This window comes from Gossypium hirsutum, chromosome A13 (assembly GCF_007990345.1).
Source record: "Gossypium hirsutum isolate 1008001.06 chromosome A13, Gossypium_hirsutum_v2.1, whole genome shotgun sequence".
Taxonomy (NCBI): domain Eukaryota; kingdom Viridiplantae; phylum Streptophyta; class Magnoliopsida; order Malvales; family Malvaceae; genus Gossypium; species Gossypium hirsutum.
Window position 1 is genome coordinate 58,921,769 of NC_053436.1, and position 22,839 is coordinate 58,944,607.

A 22,839-nucleotide genomic window follows, 5' to 3' on the forward strand; every position below is an offset into this window, starting at 1 on the left:
TTGTGAATTCCAACTCAAAATAATACCTAAACTTGGGGGAACAACCTAAAAGTTTTTAATTATTCAAAAATCAACTTATCATGCTTTCTTTCCTAATGTCTTAAAGTTTAAACAATCAATGCATAAATGCCTATGTTTTAATTCAAGATATAATAAACATTTTAGACTAATTGGAATTCATTCTAACAATGATATGAGAAGATCGCATGAGAATAAAACAAAATTCAGGGATTTTTCTGATATAACAACCCCCACACTTAATATGTACATTGCCCTCAATGTACAAAGGTAGATATATTGAAAAAAGATAGATTTATAATCATAAGATAGGGAGAGAAGTGAAACTTCCTGAATAATGAATGAATTCCTTAAACTGGAGTTTTGGAGAATAATTGGCATGAGAGTGGAGGAGGATACTCCAGTGGTTTTAGAGGTTCATTAGTCCATAAGTCCTATGCCAAAAGAATATTATATGGTCGTGGTCGAGTAGGACATGGCAGTCGTGAAGAACCTCTCTCGGTGGAGTTTTTAGTTCCTATGTGATTAGGAGCTTGAGGAGCTCTTTATAACTGTGGCATAATCAGGAACTTTTTAGGAAGTATAAGGAAGCATAATTACTCGTAATGGAATAACCGAAGTTGATAATTGTAAAATAAAAATTATAAAATCTAATAGAAATAAGCTTAAAGAAAAAATAAAAAAGTAGTCTTAAAATAGAATAAAAATAAAAACATAAAATAATAAATAAATTTTTTTAAACATCTTCATCGCTAGGCTAGGTGGTTTGCGAGGTGGGGGTGGCGATGAGATGTGGAAGTGCTGACAAATCTGCTATAAAGTAGCATCAATGTTATCGAAGCACTGAAAACACTGTTGCTCGAATCAGGTAAGGCGCTCAGAGATGTCAGCGTATGAAGCTGTCGCATGAACTGGACGAGAGGGTGGCGGTGGCTGAGATGGTGGGTCCTCATGACTTGGAGGGACATCATCAGTAATGTCCTCAGGGTCTCCTTCCTCAGCTGATTGGGTGAGGCAATACTGAGGAGGGTGGGTTCCTCGGTGCTTCTCGATCATCCTCATACTAAGCATGCTCGAGATGCCTTGTGCGGACATTTGGCCAATAAGAGTAAGGGAGAATGGTTGGGCTGCTGTGTTGAGGAACCTGAAGTGCTGTGCCAGTCGAGTCACGTAGGGGCCAATGGAGATGACCCCCCTCCGATGTCGCTCTGTCTGGTGGCGAATGGCGAGGGGAATAAAGTAGGCGAGGTCGAGTACATACCCGTTTTCCATGCTCTATAGAAAGTAGGCGTCATGAGTGTCAACGACGCTGGTGCTCTCTCGACGTCTTGTCAAAGTGTGTGCCAAGATGGCATGTAGGTATCTCAAGGAGGGAGAGAGAGCCGATGCCTTGGAGTGGCTCGGGTCGTAGGTGGCTGAACTGGGGACCAAAGCGTACAGCACTTCGAGAGGGAGTAGTGGATGTGGATACGGAGAGTTTCGAGGTCGTTCTCATCCATGAACTCCTCTATGTACAGGCCCAAAGCTATACTGAACTCGGGCACACTTACCTGGCGGACTAAACCACTGAGACAGAATTAGACTGTTCCAGGATCATCAAAGTTGGTCATGATGTCTTGAACATGGAATGTCGAGCAAAGTACAGGTGTGAGCTCAAGGTACGTCAGCTCGATAATCGCAAAGAAGAGGTCCCATGGATCGGTTGTTAGGAGTGCTCGTACATCATCAGCCAACTGGACTTGTTCAAGCACTGTCCAGCCAATGCAGTGGCCCACACCTAAAGGTCAGGCCCATAGGATTTGGAATAGTTTCTCCTGATTGCCAGGTGGAAATTGGAGGTATGGGTGGCGAATTTCCGCGGTAGGGCCCGAGGAAGACGCCTCTTTTCACTTTTTCGAAGCTAGGACATCAGTTTTCTTGCCACGTGAGCTTGACATGGTATCCTGCAATAAGAACAAAGAATATAACATAACTAACTAACTAAAGAAAGCCATGAATATAGTTAAACTAACTAGTCCAACCAACAATACTTAGCAGTTTAATCTAAATGATAAAAGTTTATATAGCATTGACTAAAATGGGAACACACAAAAAGAATGAATGTATTAGAAAGCATTGACTAAAATGGCAAAGAATAAACGTATAAGCATGACTATAGTGAGAAATATGAATATAAATAAAAAATCTACCAAATAAAACCATAAGAATCGTAAAATTAGTCAAAGAGATGAAGAAAATAGAGAGAAAAGAGTAAATAAACGCTAAAAAGATGAGAATGGGTGTAGAAAATGGAGTTGGAGGCGGCGCACGGGCGTGGCAGGGAGGCCGTGTGGATTTGTAGCGGCTAGGGTTAAGGATTTTCGGTGAAGAAGATGATGAATGGTGTAGGGTATTTATAGATTTTGGGACACACGGCCAGGGGACACACCCGTGTTCCCCAATTTTTTGCCCGTGTGATTCGCGAATTTTGAATTTGGGCGCGTCTGACATTTTGCTCACGCCTGTCTTCCTTGGGCGTGTGGGTACCCACGGCCGTGTCGCACGGCTATGTTTGTCTTCGTTCGTTTCTCCCACACCCCTGTATGTAGGCCCACGTCCGTGTTAATCTGACAAGTTCGACCAGGGGTTCTAGACACGGGCGTGGCGAATGCCCATGCTATTTTCTTAGGTTCAACCATGGTTCTAAGACACTGGCATGTCGCAAGCACGTGTTGTTTTGGCATGTTTGTCCACGGTCCTAACGCACGGATGTGGTGACTTATCGCATCCCGTGTTGGGGAAAATTTCACCCTGTTTTCACATGGCCTAAGGCACACCCATGTGCCTAGCCGTGTGTGCTTTAGAAAGCCTGCGTTCCATGGGTTGGTTAGTATGTTAGATGTTAAAACTAAAATTTAAAGAAATTAATATTGTTAGTGCTGGGGTTGCCTTCCGAGAAGCACTTATTTATAGTCTAAGCTCGACTTACCTCTCTGGTGAATGGTCATGGTGGTTCGAGGAGTTTATACTCCTCATTCCTACTATGAATCCCATCAAAATAAGGTTTTAGGTGGGTATTGTTTACCTTAAAGGTGCCAAATTTGGGATGACTTACCTCGACTATACCAAATGGGAAAATGCTAAGTACCGTAAGAGGAATTTCTTCATTCAGTTTGGCAGTGTCTATGTGAGGATCTACGACATCTAATGAAACTTTATCTCCAACCTTAAGTTGATTTGGTAAGGCATTGAGCTCGTTATGGCGTAGTTTTGGTTCACCGTGTTTTCTCAGTTTAAATGTCAGCCATTCATCTAACTCCTCAATTCGTAACCTTTGTTCTTCATGGATTCTTTGTTGTGGATTGAAGATGGCTCATGTGTGTCCTTGAAACTTATTTCCTACAAAATAGGTTGCACTGTATGATCAGTCTTAGTAGAACAATTTGTACAATCACCTTCAATTTTTGATGTGTTGTTCGGGTTGCGAGCTTGAAGGTTGATTGTTTCGTCTCCTACACGAAGTGTGAGTTTACCTGTGCCAACGACAATAATTGTTCTAGCAGTTGCTAAAAGGGGCCTTCCCAAAATTAAAGTAACATTACTATCCTCTTCTATGTCTAAAACAACAAAATCAACTGAGAATATAAAATTTTTAATTTTAACATACGTCTTCAATGATACCCCTAGGAAATCTGACAGTTTTATCTGCGAATTGAATGCTCATCCTAGTTTGTTTAGGTTTCCCTAGACCTAGTTGCTTAAACAATTTGAAAGGCATAACATTGATACTAGCCCCTAGATCAGCCAACACATTATTAACATCTAAACTACCAATTAAACAAGGAATCGTAAAACTCCCTGGATCTTTTAGTTTGTTGGGTAGCTTATTCTGAAGAATGGCTGAGCAAACCGTGTTCAGCTCCACATGCGACCTTTCATCTAACTTTTGTTTATTTCCTAGAAGCTCCCTTAAAATTTTGACTGCGTTTGGCATCTGCGAAAGTGCTTCAATAAACGGTAACTTAATATGTAGTTTCTTAAAAGTTTAAGGAATTTACCAAATTTTTCATCTGAGCGGTCTTTCCTTGTCGCATTGGGGTATGGCACACGAGGTTTATATTCTGGACTTATCAATTTTTGTTCGTTTTGGCCTTCCTTATTCTTACTTTCGCTTACCACCGGTTCTGGCCTTGGTTTTGCCACTAACCCTTCCTCATCTTGAATGGCAATTGCGTTGAGTTTCTCCCTTGGGTTAGATTCAGTTTTGCTTGGCAGGCTACCTTGTGGTCGTTCGGAAATCAACTTGGCGAGTTGTCCAATCTGAGTTTCGAGCCCCTGGATTGATGCTTGTTGATTTTTGAGTGCCGTCTCAATATTCTGAAAATGAGTCTCTGACACCGAGATGAATTTGGTTAGCATCTCTTCAAGGTTCAGCTTTTTCTCCTGCTGGTATGGTGGTTGCTAAGAGCCTGGAGGGGGTGGTGGTTTCTAATTTCCTTGGCCTCCCCATGAAAAATTTGGGTGATTCCTTCAACCTGCATTATAAGTATTGCTATAAGGATTGTTTTGAAATCGAGGATTATTACCAATGTAATTTAATTGCTCGTTCTCCATGTTGTGGCCATAAGGTGGGTATTCTGAATTGCTCGATCCACCTCCATTTGCTTCGCACTGCATTACTAGGTGAACCTGTGAAGAACTAAGAAAACCATCAATTTTCTTATTCAAGAGTTCTACCTGATTAGAAAGCATGGTGACGGAATCGACGTTGTAAACACCAGCTTTTTCCTCATGACTTGCCACTGATAGTTATTCAGTGACATCTCCTCTATAAACTCATAAGCATCTTCAGGTGTTCTATTATTGATGGTTCCGCTAGCAGCTGCGTCAACCATTTGTCGAGTCGAAGCATTCAGGCCATTATGAAAGGTTTGAACCTGTAGCTAGAGTGGTAAACCATGGTGAGGGCATCTTTGCAAAAGGTCTTTGTATCTCTCCCATGCATCGGAGAGTGTCTCTAAATCCATCTGCACAAAAGAAGAGATATCATTACATAATTTAGCTGTTTTAGCCGGCGTAAAATATTTTAGTAAAAACTTTTCGGTCATTTGTTCCCAAGTAGTAATTGACCGCTGTGGTAACGAATTCAACCACTGTTTAGCTTTGTTTCTCAAAGAAAAAGGGAATAACTAAAGGTGAATGGCGTCATCAGAAACACCATTAATTTTAAATGTATCGCATAGTTCCAAAAAGTTTGCCAAGTGAGCGTTGGGATCTTCATCCTTAAACCATCAAACTGAACAAATTACTGTATCATTTGAATTGTGTTAGGTTTCAATTCAAAAGTATTTGCAGCTACAGCAGGTCTAACTATGCTCGTTTCAGTTCCAGTTAAAGAAGGTTTAGCATAATCATACGTAGTGATCATAGTAGGATTCTGATTTACTGAATTAACAACAATCGCAGAAGGTATCAAGTTTTCCTAATTTTCAGCCATCTCCTTGGTTATGGTTTGAATATCGTCGTTCTCTGTGTATCTTAAGCTTTGCCTTATTTCTCTTTGGTTTCTACGAACTGTGCAATTGATCTTACTATCAAAAAGTAATGGACCTGACGGGTTTCTTCTAGTCATAAACTATAAGAACCTGCTAGAAAAAGAGAAAAAGAAGAATTAGTAATAAAAATTAGAATAAAATTTAAATTGCAATAAAACTATAATGGCTAAAGTAATAAAAATCGAGTTTTCCTAATATCTTAGTTCCCCGGCACTGGTGCCAAAAACTTGATACGTGATATTCGTGACAAGTTTTAAATATTTATAATAAATTGTTCTTGAAACTAACTATTATCACGATGAAGGCAAGTGTACCTGTCGAACAATAGTATAGCTTTAGCAAGACCGGATTATCGAACCCAAAGGAATTAAAAGTACTACTATCAACTTTGTTTTTATTATCTAGCCTAAAAAATAAAAGGGTTTTGTTTATCTAACTAATTAATTAAACTAAGAAATCACAGAAAAGAAATCTGGGGAAAATACTTTTTGGAAAACTCGATTGATTAAGACAATACCTAAGAAAAAATCCACCTAGACTTCACTTGTTATTTGACTCTGAATCGGACGATTTATTCATTCAACTTGTTCCGTAGAGATCCCTAAGTTATATTATTATCTCTTTTGAGAATAACAACGTCTAACCCTAGAGTGAATAGTTGAATTCTCTTTCTAATTAACGCCCTAGGGTTGTATTAACTCGATCTATGGATCCCCTTAGTAGGTTTCACCCTAATCCGGTAAAATCTTGTCACCCTATCTCTAGGCGCGCAACCAACTCCGCTTAATTATGAAAAATTTACTCTTAAACAGGGTCTATTTCTCCTCTGAATAAGAGCTTAACTTGAATCAATATCCTGGAATATCAAAAAAAAAAATTAAGAACACATAGTTATGAACAAGTCAAATATTTATCATACAATTCAGATAATAATAACAAGATCCATCTTAGGTTTCATTCCCCTTAGGTATTTAAGGGTTTTAGTTCATACTAATGAAAGAACACATCTCAAAAGAATAAAAATAACAAAACATAAGAAAACCCAAAACTCTTGAGGGAATCTGAAGGGAGATCTTCAGTCTTAATGGTGAATCTGACTTCTGAGATGGATCAATCGGCTTTCCTTGAGCAATTCCTTGCTTCCTCCTATGCATCCCCCCTTTTCCTCCTCCTTTAGGGTGTATTTATAGACTTTGGAATGCCTAAGAGCCCTCAAAAGTGGCCTTTTCCGAATAAGACTATGCTTGGGCTTGACAGGGACACGCCCGTGTGACACGCCCATGTGCGATTACTTCAGGCCGTGGTCAAGCCTGTTAAATAAGCATGGGCGTGTGGTCTGCCCATATGAGGAAGTCCAAGTAGTGTTGATTTCGTACGTTTACCCATTTTCTCCATTTTTAGCCCGTTTCTCGTTCCTTTCACTCTTCTATGCTCACCTAAGTATAAAACATGAAATTAAGGCATTAGGGGCATCGAATTCACCAAATTTTAAAATAAATCATCCATAAAATGTGTTAAACATGGGATAGAAATTTGTATGAATTACGGTTTATTAATACTTAAGGGAAAAATCCACCTAGACTTCACTTGTTATTGACTCTCGTGGTAACGAGTTCAACCACTGTTTAGCTTTGTTCCTCAACGAAAAGGGAAATAACCAAAGGTGAATGGCATCATCAGAAACACCATTGATTTTAAAAGTGTCACAGAATTCTAGAAAATATACCAAATGAGTGTTTGGGTCCTCGTCCTACAAAACATCAAACTAAACAAACTATTGTATCATTTGAATCGTGTTAGGTTTCAGTTCAAAAATTTTAGCAGCAACAGTAGACCTATACTTGACTCAGTTCTTGTTAAAGTAGGTTTAGCATAATCATACATAGTGCGTAGAGTAGGATTCTAATTTACTGGATCAGCAGCAATTGTAGAAGGTAGTGGATTTTGTTGATTTTTAGCCATCTCCTCGGTTGTGGTGGAAATATCGTCCTCTTGCTCTTCCTCTGTGTATCTTAGGCTTCGCCTTATTTCTCTTTAGTTTGTACGAGCTTTGTGATCGACCTCACTGTCAAAAAGCAATGGTCCCGACAGGTTTCTTCTAGTCATAAACTATAAAAACCTGCCAAAAGGAAAAAGAAAATTTAGTAACAAAAATCAAAATAAAATTTAAATTGCAACAAAATAAATGGCTAAAGTAATATTAAGTGTTCCTAATATCTTAGTTCCTCGGCAACGGTGCCAAAAACTTGATGTGATGTGAATCGTGATAAGTTTTATAATTTATGAATGTCTGTTTTTGAAAACTAACTATTATCACGACAAAGGCAAGCGCACCTTATCGAACAGTAGTATAGCTTATGGCAAGACTGGGATGTCGAACCCAAAGGAACTAAAAGTAGTAGTATTAACTTTCTTTTTATTATCTAGCCTAAAAATAAAGGGGTTTGTTTTATCTAAACTAATTACTAAACTAAGATGCACAGAAAGTAAATTGGGGAAATAACTTTTGGGAAAACTGAATGATTTGGACAATACCTAAGGGAAAAATCCATTTAGACTTCACTTGTTATTGACTCTGAATCAGACGATTTATTCACTTGACTTGATCCGTAGAAATCCCTAAGTTATACTATTATCTCTCTCGAGACTAACAACATCTAACCCTAGGTTGATTAATTGAAATCTCTTTCTAATTAAAACCCCTAGTGTTGCATTAACTCGATCTATGGATTCCTTTATTAGGTTTTACCCTAATTCGGCAAAATTATGTCACCCTATCTCTAGGCGTGCAATCAACTACGGTTAATTATGTTAGATCTACTCTTAGACAGGGACTTTTGCTCCTTTGAATAAGCACATCAATACTTGAATCAATATCCTGGAATATTAAAGCAAGAATTAAGAACTCATAATTAAGAACAAGTTAAATATTTATCATATAATTCAGATAATAATAACAAGATCCGTCTTAGGTCTCATTCCCCTTAGGTATTTAGGGGGTTTAGTTCATATTTATGAAAGAAAACATCTCAAAAGAATAATGATAACAAAACATAAAGAAAACCCAAGAACTCTTGAAGGGAATTGAAGGGAGATCTTCAGCCTCGAAGGTGAATCCGGCTTCTAAGATGGATCAATCGACTTTTTTCGAGTAGTTCCTTGCCTCCTACTCTGTGTGTCCCCTTTAATCCTCCTATAGTGTGTTCAAATAAACTTTACAAAGCCTTAAAGCCCTCCAAGGTGGCCTTTTTCGAATAGAACTCAACTTGGGCTCGACAGGGACATGCCCGTGTGCAATTTTCTCAATTCGTGTTCAAGGCTATTAAATAGACACAGGCGTGTGGTCTACCCGTGTAAGGAAGTCCAAGCCGTGTTAATTTCCCATGATGGCCCATTTTCTCTGTTTTGGCCCATTTCTTGCTCTTTTTACCCTCCTATGCTCACCTAAGTATAAAACATGAAATTAAAGGATTAGGAGCATCGAATTCACCAAATCTAAGGATAATTCATCCAAAAAATATGCTAAGCATGGGATAAAAATATGTATAAATTATGATTTATCAGTGCAATGAATGAGTTTTTCTATAGTTTTGACTGTCACTTTTCTTTCTTTTTCACAGTACCGTACTCACAATTGCTTTATTTTTTCACATACTTTTTCTATTCATTTAATTTTCTTTTTGATTTTTTTACATTTTTAAGTTAACCTATAATCATTATACTACACTGATCTTTCCTATCACTCTATTTTTACAAAACCACGTAATGTCTTTACTTAACCCTCATTATGTATGGCCAAAGATCTATAATCATGGAGTTCAGGACCAAAGAAAGGATAAGCACAAATTATCATTTTTAGCTCGAGTTTTGTATAGAGGTTCATCGTGTTTTCTGGCTTAAAATAGGTATTAAGGATGAATAAAAAGAGTTATCTTTTTTACTATGGGTGTATACCAAACAATGTCGTAGGTCATCCCTAGTGTTAGAGTATGCCTAAAGAATCATGAGACTATTGTAATCATATACTTGTGTTACCTTTTTAATTAATATGACATTGTCATTATTATTTCAGTTACTTTTTCTATGCATATAAATAAATAGAATTGTAACAAAGTCCTAAGAACATATTATTATTGTTAAAAAGGTCCTTAGTCAAGTATTGTTGTGGGCTTGGACAACAATAATGCATTGAGACTAATTGTAGTTGATTGATGAAAAAGAATTGTCATTGACATGGGATATCAAAATCAATACATGAGTATGTGTGAGAAACAACATATTGAACTGTCCTGTTATGAGTATGTTTCTTGGATTATTATGTAATAGTCACAGTATTACTCATAGTGACAACTATGTATATGATCCTCAGACTTGAGATCATCATTGTCCCAACATCATGAGTTGTATATTTTGATACAGTCAAACCGTCTACTGTAAAAGGTTGTACTATAAAGGCTGATGTTAGATATACCACAATGCATGCAGTGGGATATGGTTGATCAAGATAGGATTTATCTCTCCTACATATAATTCAATTTAAAACATATAAATGTACAATTTAATCACATGAACTTACCTCAATGAGTGTACGAAGATAACAAGCGACTAATCCGAGATTTTCTCTTTGCCTCCGTCAAACTCCATACGAGGTCCAACTGGATCTATACAAATGAATTTAACTCAATTCAATATTATTCACATTCAGTTTAGTCCAACACATATTTTTGAAAAATTATCATTTTGCCCATATACTTTTAATTCTTTGCAATTTAGTCCATAGGCTCAGAAAATGAAATTTATTCAATTTTATTCCTACCCAAGGCTAGTCGAATTATAAACATATTTATAGCAGCCCATGTATTTCACAAATTAACATTTTTACCACACAATTTATCACATTTTTCAATTTAATCCCTAATTGATAATTTCATCAAAAATTCCTTTACAGAAGTTGTTTTTCTAACAAAAAAACATCCATTTTGTAAAATTAAAATTAAAAACCCTAGCATATTCATTAATGAAAAAACTCAAATACTTTAACAGTTTCACAAATTAGTCCCCGGGCTAGCTAGATTAAGCTACAATGATCCCGGAAACATAAAAATTATCAAAAATAGGCAAAAATCACTTACCTATTGACAAATTAGGGTTGGACGAAACAAGCTTCTTTCATGGCTATTATAATCCTCCATTTTCGGTTGAAGTAAGAAATAAATAAGAAAGCTTTAATTTGGTTTTATTTATTTTATCTTTATTAACAAATTTACTTAATTAACCTTTCAATCATTAAAATTTTACTCAATATGCCAAGCCAACATCCTCTACTATCTCATTAATGGGCTATTTACCATATAAGGACTTCCACATTAAAGTTCTATAGCTATTTAATACCTTTAGCTATTAAACCCAACTTTTGTATTTTACGTGATTTAGTCCTTTTTATCAAATTGAGCATGTAAACAGTAAAATTTCTTAATGAAATTTTATACAGTATTTTTATCATACTGTAGGAAATAAAATAATAATAAATTACATTTTTTGACTTCAAATTCGTGGTCTTAAAACCACTGTTCTGATTTCAAAGGGGTTTCCGTCCCTGAAAATCTTACCAGAGAAGAGGTTCGGATACCGCTTTCTCACAGCTTCCTCAGGTTCCCAAGTGGCTTCCTCTATTCTCTGTCGTTGCCTAAGAACTTTCACTAAAGCTATGTTTTTATTTCTCAAGAACTTTCACTAAAGCTATGTTTTTATTGCTCAATTCTTTGACCTCTCGTGCCAGAATTCTGATCAGTTCTTCACTGTATGTCATATCTGGCTGAATCTTGACATCCATCAGGGAGATAACATGTGAAGGGTCAGATCGGTATCGTCGTAACATAGACACGTGAAAAACATTGTGAATCTTTTCTAGTTCTGACGGTAAAGCTAATCGATATGCAACAGGTCTGATTATTCCAGTAATCTCGTACGGCCCGATAAATCACAGACTCAGCTTTCCTTTGCAACCAAATTGAAGAACTTTCTTCTAGGGCGATCCTTTCAAAAATACAAATTTTTGGTCATTTAGGGGTAAAATGAATTAAAACACAAATTTTAAACTCCAAATGTGTCCCTTTCTTCTTGCTACAGCAGACTGTACCAAGAGCAGCCATGGTTAGGGTTTGGTCAAGCTTCCAAGCTTAATAGTAAGTGATTCCGAGCTCCATTTTTAATGTTCTATGTATTTTTGAAATCCCGGTAACATTTTCTGATCATTTCTACCATTATTTTGAGCTAGGATTTATGTTTAAAAATTTACCCATAAATGATATGCATGTATTTTGATGTTTAACGGTAGAATATGAAGCTTGAAATTATGTTAAACAACTTTTGCTAAGCGATTTTACATGAAAACGAGTAAAACAGTATAATCGGTAAAAATACCTAATGTTCATAAGTACATGTTAGAGTGAGAATTTGATGTTTCCATAGAAGGGAAAAATGATCAGAATGTCATAAAACATAAGAAAATAGGAAGAAGTTTAATTTCTGAACCCTGGGGAAAAAGTGAAAATATGCAAAATTTTAGGGGTCAAAATGAAAATTTGTAAAAATATGATTTTTAGACCCATATGAATAGTGTGACTAATTATTAGGCTAAATGTGATATTATAGATCAAGGAAATCGAGATTTGGGCTTAAATCGAGAAAATACAAGGTTATGGACTAGAATGGTAAATTGTCATTTTTTGGATCCGAGGTAGGTTTGTACGTAAATAATTTACCAATTCTTTTTATTTTATTATATTTTGTTATCATATGAAATGTGGCTGCCTATAGAATGATTATTTATTGTAAATTGCAAATTGAAAAAGGACTATGAATAAATTGTAACATGTTGGAAAGTGAGGAATTTCCTGGTTGAGCCTTCGGAATAGAAACGATACGAATGATCTATTGTGAGGTCACGTGTGTAGCACTAAGTGCAGGCTACTATGCGTACCCGATAACTTCGATCACGTGTGTAGTACTAAGTGCAGGCTACTATGTGTATCAGATGGTTAGGTCACGTGTGTAGTACTAAGTCCAGGCTACTACGTGTACTGGAGAATTGGTCGCATGTGTAGTACTAAGTGAAGGCTACTATGCATACCAGATAGCTTTGACTACAAGTGTGAAAATATGTGCAGGCAACTGAGTATCAGTTATTATTCCGAAGAGTTCAACGGGAAAATCGATTAAGTAAAAATACATGTGAACATGATTATATGATGAATAAGTGCAGGTATATGTTTAAGAAAATTTTGAGTAATATGCTCGATATTTGAGAGAACTTCGATAAAACAAAATGGATTAAGTGAAATTATGTAAGAGTGAATTTTAGTAGTAAAATAGTGTTGGACTGTAGCAGTTGTGTGACTTCGAAAATTCACCAAAAATTGTGTAAGTTGAATTAAATTTAAAATAAATTATGAAATTAAATATTAATGAGTCTATTTTCATATAAAGGAAATAGGTGGAGCAACATAGTTATATATTATGTAATATTCTAATTTTTGTGAGACAGTATCAGAATGAATTCAAGATCCCCTGTTTTGACTTGGAAAATTTTTTAAAAATTGTAAAAAAATAATTATGGGCTATAATTTATATGCTTAGAATCTTTTATGAGTATACATTTAATAGAAACAAATAGGAACATTATCCAAGCCTCGTACTATGAGATAAATAAATTTTAGTGAAGAAAGGTCGAAACTACCAAATAGCAAAATAGGGGAGAATTTGAATAATACACTGTACTTATTTGATGGACCAAAAATTCTGAAATCTTTATGGTGGAAAGATATATGAGTCTAGTTTCTGGAAAAATTTACAGATCTTAATTTGGAATTCTGTAGCTCCAGATATAAATGATTTAGCGACTGTGACTCAAGAAAGAAGCTTAACCAGAACTTGTGTAAATGTACAATTGGGTTAGTTTTTATGACAGCCCTAATTTGGCCCTAGTCGAAAAGTGGTTTTGGGATCACAAAACCGAGTCACAAAAATAATTAAATGTTATATTCTGTATTTATTATATGTGAAAGTGCATGTGTGAAAATTTCATGCTTTGATTTTGTCATTTGAGAGTAAAATTATGAAATAGGACCTATGTGAAAATTTCTGAAAATGCTATAGGTCAAATTGTAGTGGCCAAATAATTTGTAGTGTAAAATAGGAGGATTTGCAAGTCAAACCTCCCATTTTACATGTAGTGGCCATCATGTTGGCGGTAGACAACATGTGCAAAATTTTTTTATTGAAATTATGGCATGAGTATGGCACAAATATTATATGCCATTTTGTGTCATAAATTGTTGGGTAATTAGAATAATAAGAGTAACAAAAGGAAGTGAAGGAAAAGTTTTGTCTATCCTTGTTCATGGTAGCCGAAAATGAAGGAGAAAGGAGAGGAAAAGAGCTCTTCAATGTTCGGTCACTTGGGGAAGAAAATCCAAGGTAAGTTCATGGGTTTTTCTTGTTTCTACCTTAAACCATGAAGCATATTTTTGATATTTGGTTGTGTTGTGAGCATTCGGTCTTGAATGGAAATGAGAGAAATGGTTGTTGTTTCATGTTCTTTTGATGAAAAATGGAGAACAGATGAAGTTGAGCCAAGCAAATGGGTATGCATGTGCCTTAGATGCTAAGGGGAAAAATCGGCTAACATGTTGTGTGTATTATGGCCGAATGTGAACTTGGATAATATTGCGTAATGTTGTGCTTTAAAATGATGAAAGGAAGATTATGCTTAAGTGAAGTTATAGGTATGTGATGATTGATTTGTGATATGCATGTTTAAATAACATGCATGCAAGGTATGTGTGAAAGAGTGAATTGGTAATAAATCTGCTTGGGACAGCAGCAGTAACGTGATTTTGGAAAATCACCATAAATTGTGGGAGATGAGTTAGAAGCTAAATAAATTATGTAATTAAATATTAATGAGTTTAGTTTCTCATAAAATAAACCGAGTAAGCAAAATAATTACCGATGATGAGATATTTGAAGTGATGTGGGACAGGGTCAGAATGACTTCTAGATCCTCTGTTCTGTATTTATAAAATCATTATAAATTCTAAAAAAATGGTTATAAGATGAATTTTATATGCTTAGACTCCTTAATGAGTCTAGTTTCAAATGAAATAAACTACGACATATTTTGAATTTTTTACAATGAGAAATTTGATTGGTAGTGAAGAGTGGTCAGATTAGTCAAACAGTGAAATAAGGGAAACTTTAAGAAAAATATGGTATTGATTGGCCAAACCAAAAATCCTTAAAATTTTATGGGTAAAAGATATATCGGTCTATTTTCAGAGAAAATTAACGGAACTTGATTTGGAGTTTTGTAGCTCCAGTTATAAATGATTTAGTGACTGTTGCTCAGGAAGATAGCTTGCAGAGAAATTATGATTATGTGGTAAACATTGACAAAAAGTTGTTAATGAGTTGCTTATTGATTTCTTATAAGCTTACTATGATCAGTAGGTGTGAAAGTTGAATATATGTATATATATATTATATTTTGAAAGCGATGCTTGAATAGTCGAATAATGAATAGTTTAAAATCTTTAAATTTTAAGCTCAAGAGCATAGAGGGGCAAATTCGGATAAGAGAAAAGAGAAAGTAATCGAATAGCCGTTGTAATCATTCAGCAACATTCGAGGTAAGTCCTTAAGTGTTTAAGCTTGGTTCCCTTTTATATGCCCAAGAGTTAAATTAATATGGTAAAGGGAATGTAAATTTTATTTAGTTAATGTGCCGAATATGTAATGATTCAAGGCTATAAGCCGATTATGGCTATTATGCTTAAGTTGAATTAGATTTGGAAATTTGATGCACTAAATGCGTGTTACAATGAATAAACTATGCCGTATATGTGCTGGTGGAGATATCACGATTTGTGATTATTAAATACCTAAAGGAAACCATGATGTGTATAAAATTATTATTATTAGTCCTTTGTGATAGCCGAATATGGCTTGGCACTAAAGTGATTAAATGTGAACTTCGATGAGGTAAACCATTAAAAATGTGGTGCTATAAGACTATGGGCTAATACGATATGTGGATTCGTTCCGTAAAGTAAATTATCCAGGTATGCGATATGTACTTAGGCATGTTAAATCGATTGGAATTGAATCATGAATGTGAATTGAGAAGCATAGGTAAAAATGCCTATGACATATATGTGAGTAAGGGTAAAACCATCGTAAATTATCGATAAGGATGGGCTATGTGCGGAACCATCTTATAATTTCTAATTTGAAAGGTTGTGTGCGAATCAGTGAGCAATATGCATATATTAGATGAATCATGACCTTTTGGTTCTACTTGAACTAAGTTGCGCGATAAATAATTTATGCATATGACTTATAGTTGAATGGTCACTATGGGTTAAGTTTGAATGGTGAAATGGAAATGTGATATGTTGAATGAGATGTGTTAATATATAATTAAATATGCATGATACTTGATGTGTATCCGGGCTTAAAGACCCGCAGTGTTCGTGCTGGTAAAATATCCGGGTTAAATCCCGCAGGCTTCGTGCTGGTATTATATCCGGGATAAATCCCACAGGCCTAGTGCTGGTATTATATTCGGGCCTTCGTGCCTAGCAGGATTCGTGCCGGTGATGTGTATTCGGGCCTTCGTGCCTAGCAGGCTTCGTGTCGGTGATGTGTATTCGGGTCTTCGTGCCTAGCAGGCGTAATGCCAGTGAAATGATATGTTATCTGAATTCGGTGTTCCTTGTAAGATAAGGGTTTAGCCGAATGTTAAAGATGAAATGATAGTGTATTGTATCATGCTTATATGGCCTAATGGCAAGTATAACATGTTGGTAAATATGCAATGTGCTTTTATAATCGAATGATAAGTTTGAAATGAATGTGAGTGAAATGTTATGCATAAACTATCAAATGTTAAGTGTGAAAATGAGATGAAAGAAAAATGTTTGAGATGTATAATTATATATACGTTCGAATGATGTTAGTACTCAATTGATATGAATATGTTATATGGAACTTGTTGATTTGATTATTCAGGCCTTTGAGCTTAGCAGACTATAATGTCGGTAAGATACTATTCGGGCTTTCGAGCCTAGCAGGCTATAAAGCCGGTGAAATGATAACGGGCCTCGAGCCTAGCAGGCAAAATGCCGGTGATTTGAGAAAATCCTATGACTAAGGTACCTCGTGCTAGATTTTCAAATGAATACATTTAATACGTAAAGTGGGCCAGGTACGCAGTATGTACTCATATGTGAGTTTGATTTGAAGTGAATCATAAGGGAGTAATGTGATACGTACATGAATAAATGTTAAAACTATACCTATGATCATGATACACCTGGTCAGGGTGTGAAAGTATGTGAGGGTATTTGATAAAAATATGTTATATGAATTCAAATTAAGTGTGATAAGAATGCTGAACGTGCATTATGTGCTTGTGTATATTCGGCCAGATGGCAATATCCCTAGAATTTGGCCTCTTAAGAAATTAAATAATTGAAGTATAATTGTGTTTATTTGTTTGCATTGCTTAAGACTTACTAAGCTTATGAAAGCTTACTCCGTTGTTACATTTTTCTGTTTTATAGATTGTTGACTTCAGTTACCTGCTCGGGTTGGAGTTCACCGGAGATATTATCACACTGTCGAGCTCACGTTATCGGTGTAAGTAAATCCTAGTATTTCAAGTCTATGGCATGTATAGGGTTTTAATGTTTTGGACCTCGTAAGCTCATATATGGGATAGATTGCATGTTAAAAGAAAAGTTTTAAATTGATTGAAATTTTTCAGCACGGTTTTTGTGTGATTGACTGAGTTTAAGTCAAGTAACACCTCGAACCCTATTCCGGTGAGGGATACAGGCGAGGGGTGTTACATTTAGTGGTATCAGAGCTATGGTTTAGTCAGTTCTCGGACTAACATAGCAAGTAGAAGAGTCTAGCTATACATGCCGTAAGTAAAGCGTGATAGTGTGATATCTCCCGGCTATTATAAATTGTTTTCCTCAGGTAATGATGTGTTCCAACCGAGCTATTATTAATTGATCTGAAAATGCTATTGAACTGATTGTGATATATTATGATATGACGGAATTGAAAGGGAATGAGTACGATCGTTCACTAATGAATTGACGGAAAAGACCATGGTTGGACCATGGCAATACATGAGACAGATGAACTAGTGTAAGACCCATCTGGGACGTGGCATCAGCTTGACTTGGGCTAAGCGTAAGACCTATCTAGGATAGGCATCGGCACAGCCCAGTGAGTGCTAGTGTAAGACCTATCGGGAATAGGCATCAGCACGAGCAGAGCAGAGCTAGTATAAGACCATAGTTGGACTATGGCATCAAGTAAGCGATGTACTCAAAACCGTAAGACATTTTTCGATTTGATAAATATTGACAAGTGATCAATACTAAATGTGGAAACTTGATAAGACATTATTGGTAATTTGAGTAAGAGAAATGAAAGTGTGAATTGTGATAAATTCACTTATATTTTGCTAATATTCACTTGAAATAAAGTTGCGTGTATTACTGAGATATGTGAAATTGTATCTGTAACGAATTGGAAATTTGAAATGTTTGAATCAATGTGCGTAATATTATGATGAGTGATAAAGTTATCTGTGTATACAAATATGAAGGTTCCTTTCGAGGCTTAACGACCCCACCCCCTTATCAGTGTTATTATTATAAGATTTCATTGTAGTATGATCGGAATAAATTCGAGGATAAATTTATACAATGTTATTCTTCTGTTTCTATTAAATGGTATTCCATCTTATAAAAGTATATGAAATGTGATAGTTCAACATGAGTTTAGAGTAACAGTTATTTGATTTTGGATATCTAGATATATAAGATTTCTGTTGATGTTATTATTATTCTGATATGGAATAAGTATACAGATGGGTTAAAGGTTATGTAAAGGATATTTATATGAACTCAGATTGTGAAATGTTTGTTTATCTGAGTTGTAATAGATATACAAGTATATGGAATAAAAGAAATCAGTGGTATTATAGAAGTGGTTGTGAGATAGAATTTCTATCCAAATTGAATCAAAAATTTTATTATTTTTTAAGAGAGAAATCTTATTCGATTATGATTTATCATCTGACGAGAAAAGATCGGTAAGATGGGGTTTGCATGTGCAAGGTTTTATTTGATGAAGTGACTAAAGTAACTATGATGTGATCTGTTGGTGTATACCAAAGTTTTGGATTTTTGCTAAAAAGAGATACATGTGAAGAATGGAAAAATTGGGATTCCGAGAATTTGGCGAAAACGTTTTAGAGTGGAAACTATTTCTTCTGGTTAGATTTTCGGGGACGAAAATTCCTAAGGGGTGGAGAGTTGTGACAGCCCTAATTTGGCCCTAGTGTAACACCCCGTACCCGAGACCGTTGCCGGAGTCGAACGCGAGGTGCTAACGGACTTAATTCTTTACTTAAACAGCTCATACAATTCATTTTTAAAATTTCCAGACGAGCTGGCTAACTGCATCACAGTCACTCTAAAACTCATATCTCGAGTTCCAAAACTCAAAATCAAATTCCGTAAATTTTTCCTGAAACTAGACTCATACATATATTTACTAATTTTTTCTAGAATTTTTGGTTGGGCCAATTACTACATTTTATTAGCTAAAATCTCCCCTGTTTCAGGGTTCGACTACTCTAACCTTCATGCATTACGACTTAGATATCTCCCTGTACAGGGATTCAATACTTATGCCGTTTGTTTCTAATGAAACTAGACTCAAAACGAAATCTGTAAATATAAATCATGACTTCTAATTATCTCAGGTTAATTTATGGTGAATTTCCAAAGTCAGAACAGGAGATCTAGAAATTGCTCTGGCCCTGTTTCACGAAAACTTAAACATCTCTTAAAATACGGCTCATATGGTCGTTTCGTTTCTTTCATATGAAAATAGACACATCAATATTCAATTAAATAATTTATTCATTATTTAATTTCATTTCTACTATTTTTAGTGATTTTTCAAATTCACATCACTGCTGCTGTCAGCATCTATTTTAAGGTAAATTTTACCTATTTCATAGTTTTCCATGAATCAACTAGTAATTTGACATACATTATTTCCAAGTATAATCACGATTAGCCATAACATACGTAGCACCAATAGGACCATGATTGGCCATTCCAATGGCTAATCATTACCAAACATTTCCACATCACCTAATAACCATATCATAAGACCATATATACAAAATGATCATAATGTTATACTCAAAATATACAAGTCATTTTCGCATGGCTATACGAATATACATTACCAAAAGATACTTAATTCAACAACAAGGGTCAGCCCTATACATGCCATTATCAAGTTCAACTGAAGAGTACCAAAAAGTGGCTAAGATAGTGTGGATGACTTCGACTTTGACACGTCCGAGTCCGATAGCTGACGAACAAAATCTATAACACAAGGAAACAAGGTAACGGAGTAAGCAAAATGATGCTTAGTAAGTCTTAAGTAATTTTAAACAGGTAAAATTTAACATATAAGTCAACATTCAAAATATTAAACTCGAATCAGCTGTATACCTTTTTGCCCGAAATTACGTATATATATATATACACTAACATACAAAGAGATCACAACCTGAACCTCGATCATAAACATGAATTATAGAAATAATTTAATCGTATACCTTCATTTAAATAAAGACATTGTCCGAAGTAGTTATTTTCATATTCATAGATGCGATATTCATCCATACGTATATCTATACATACATATGCACATTCCATTCCTTATATATGAAACTTCAATCTAAAAGTGGGTTCGCTTAAGTGTACGAAATGCGTACCTGTTTTTCATACTGTATAGTACATTCAATTCATAACCTTACTCGAATTATCGACATTAAGCCTGCTAGGTTAGAACCCGAATCCAGTCACTAGCATAAAGCCTTCAAGACTTTAAATTCAGATATATGTCCAGCACATAGCCTGTAGACCTAAAGTCCGGATATAATTCTCGCATATAGCCTGCGGACATAAAGTCCGGATATAATTCTCGCATATAGCCTGCGGACATGAAGTCCGGATATAATTCTCGCTTATAGCTTACGGACCTGAAGTCCGGATATAATTCTCGCATATATATATTCACATGGTAACACCTTTCACATAGCCTATCACATTGGTAATTCAATTGCTCCATTCGTATATAAGGGCAAAATATACACCATCATTTTCATTTCGTTTTGAAGATCATACAAACAAATCACATCTACCTTTCATCAATCCAATTTAACCCGAATTAACCATTCAACTAAATGTCATATAATTAAATTATTTACCACACATCTTAGATCAAATAGGACTAAAAGATAATGTTCATCTAGCATATACATATCAAGGCATCGTAAATCTTATACTAAAGGCGATTACTCAAAACTTACTTTATATCCTTCTGAACAAGTCTCGGTTTGGCTATTCCGTGACTTTAGCTTTTCCTCTATCCGATGTTGCCCCTCTATGCTCTTGAGCTATGTTAAACAAGTTTAGTCATATTAAACCTTTTCATCAACTTATTATTCATGACATAAAAATCATTAAGAGCCGAATAGGTGGCCACTTAATAAGCTTGAATTCATAGGAACTAAATGCCAAAAGAAAATGTCTATGAAACATTTACTCAAAATCTTCTATCTTTAGTTCAACTTCTTAGCTCCTAATCGGTACACTAAGACCATATTAATTCATTTCTCATATTATTAACATAAGCATAGCAAAGCAATTCTCTATAAACAATTTTTATCAATTCATCCATTCACTAGGGACATAGCCGAATGTTCACTAAGAAATTTAAGCACACAAAGTATGGCTTCTTCAATTGACTTACCATTTTTAATTATCCAATTTATTTAAACATTCAATAACAAACTCCTCTATTATCAAACACACATTCGGCAAGAACATTGGTAACTTATACTACATCAATTCTAAGCATATAATATTGTTAAATGTCATTAACAAATAAAGCCATACACACACAACTTATAAGTAAATTCCATCCTTGCAAAGTCTATAATTCACTCGGCCATTCAACCCACAACTTATCGAAACTTCAATTCAAACTCATTAGCCGAATACACATATACTTATAATAAGCACATATGACATCTTCTTCAAGACACATTCGGCTATGGCATAATTTCCTTATAAAACCCAATTTATCAATCCACCATCACATGTATCATTACAAATCTTCACACTTAGCATGCTAATGACATCAAAACAATCCACCTTAACTGAAACTTAACTCATACAAAACCTATCTTCAAACCATAAAATAGGTAGAATTTAAACTAATCATCCAAATGGTGCATAAGTTTTTCCAAGAATGACATTGAACTTACCTTACTTTAGGTATCCACCTTAGCCGAATTTTCTTCCCTAAAGACTTTTCTTCCTCTTCTTTCTCTAGTTACGGTAATGGAGGAGAAAACATAGGCTAACTTTGGTTTCTCCTCCCACTAACTAGTATTTTATTAACCTTATTCATTATTTCATTTTGTAACATAAAATTATTAGCATAAAATAGTTATAATATTCTTTAATCTATAACATGGCCGGCCACTATGTCAAATTTGGCTAATTTGACATGCAAGTACAAGCATTTTCTAACATGTATTAATAAGTCACTTCAACATTTGCCTAACACATTTCTAAATTTTCTCACATAAGTCCTATTTAATAAAATTCACTTACAATTAACAAAATTCAAACATGAAATTTTCACACATGCATATATACATATAATAAGCATCAAATATGACGGTTAATTATTTTTATGACTCGGTTTTGTGGTCCCGAAACCACTTTCCGACTAGGGTCACATTAGGGCTGTCACACCTAGTCAGAAAGTGGTTTTGGGATCACAAAACCGAGTCACAAAAATAATTAAATGTTATGTTCTGTGTTTATTATATGTGAAAGTGCATGTGTGAAAATTTCATGCTTTGATTTTGTCATTTGAGAGTAAAATTATGAAATAGGACCTATGTGAAAATTTCTGAAAATGCTATAGGTCAAATTGTAGTGGTCAAATAATTTGTAGTGTAAAAGAGGAGGATTTGCATGTCAAACCTCCCATTTTACATGTAGTGGCCGGCCATCATGTTGGTGGTAGACAACATGTGAAAATTTTTTATTGAAATTATGGCATGAGTATGGCACAAATATTATATGCCATTTTGTGTCATAAA

At 35.2% G+C, this 22,839-nt stretch overlaps 1 non-coding gene across 1 annotated transcript; it reads left to right on the forward strand.

The window, feature by feature from the left end:
- The first annotated feature begins 4,950 nt into the window (after window positions 1–4,950).
- Window positions 4,951–5,057, forward strand: LOC121213304 (small nucleolar RNA R71). Its single transcript, XR_005908687.1, has one exon. It is a non-coding gene; the product is annotated as a small nucleolar RNA R71 (small nucleolar RNA).
- The last annotated feature ends 17,782 nt before the right edge of the window (window positions 5,058–22,839 follow it).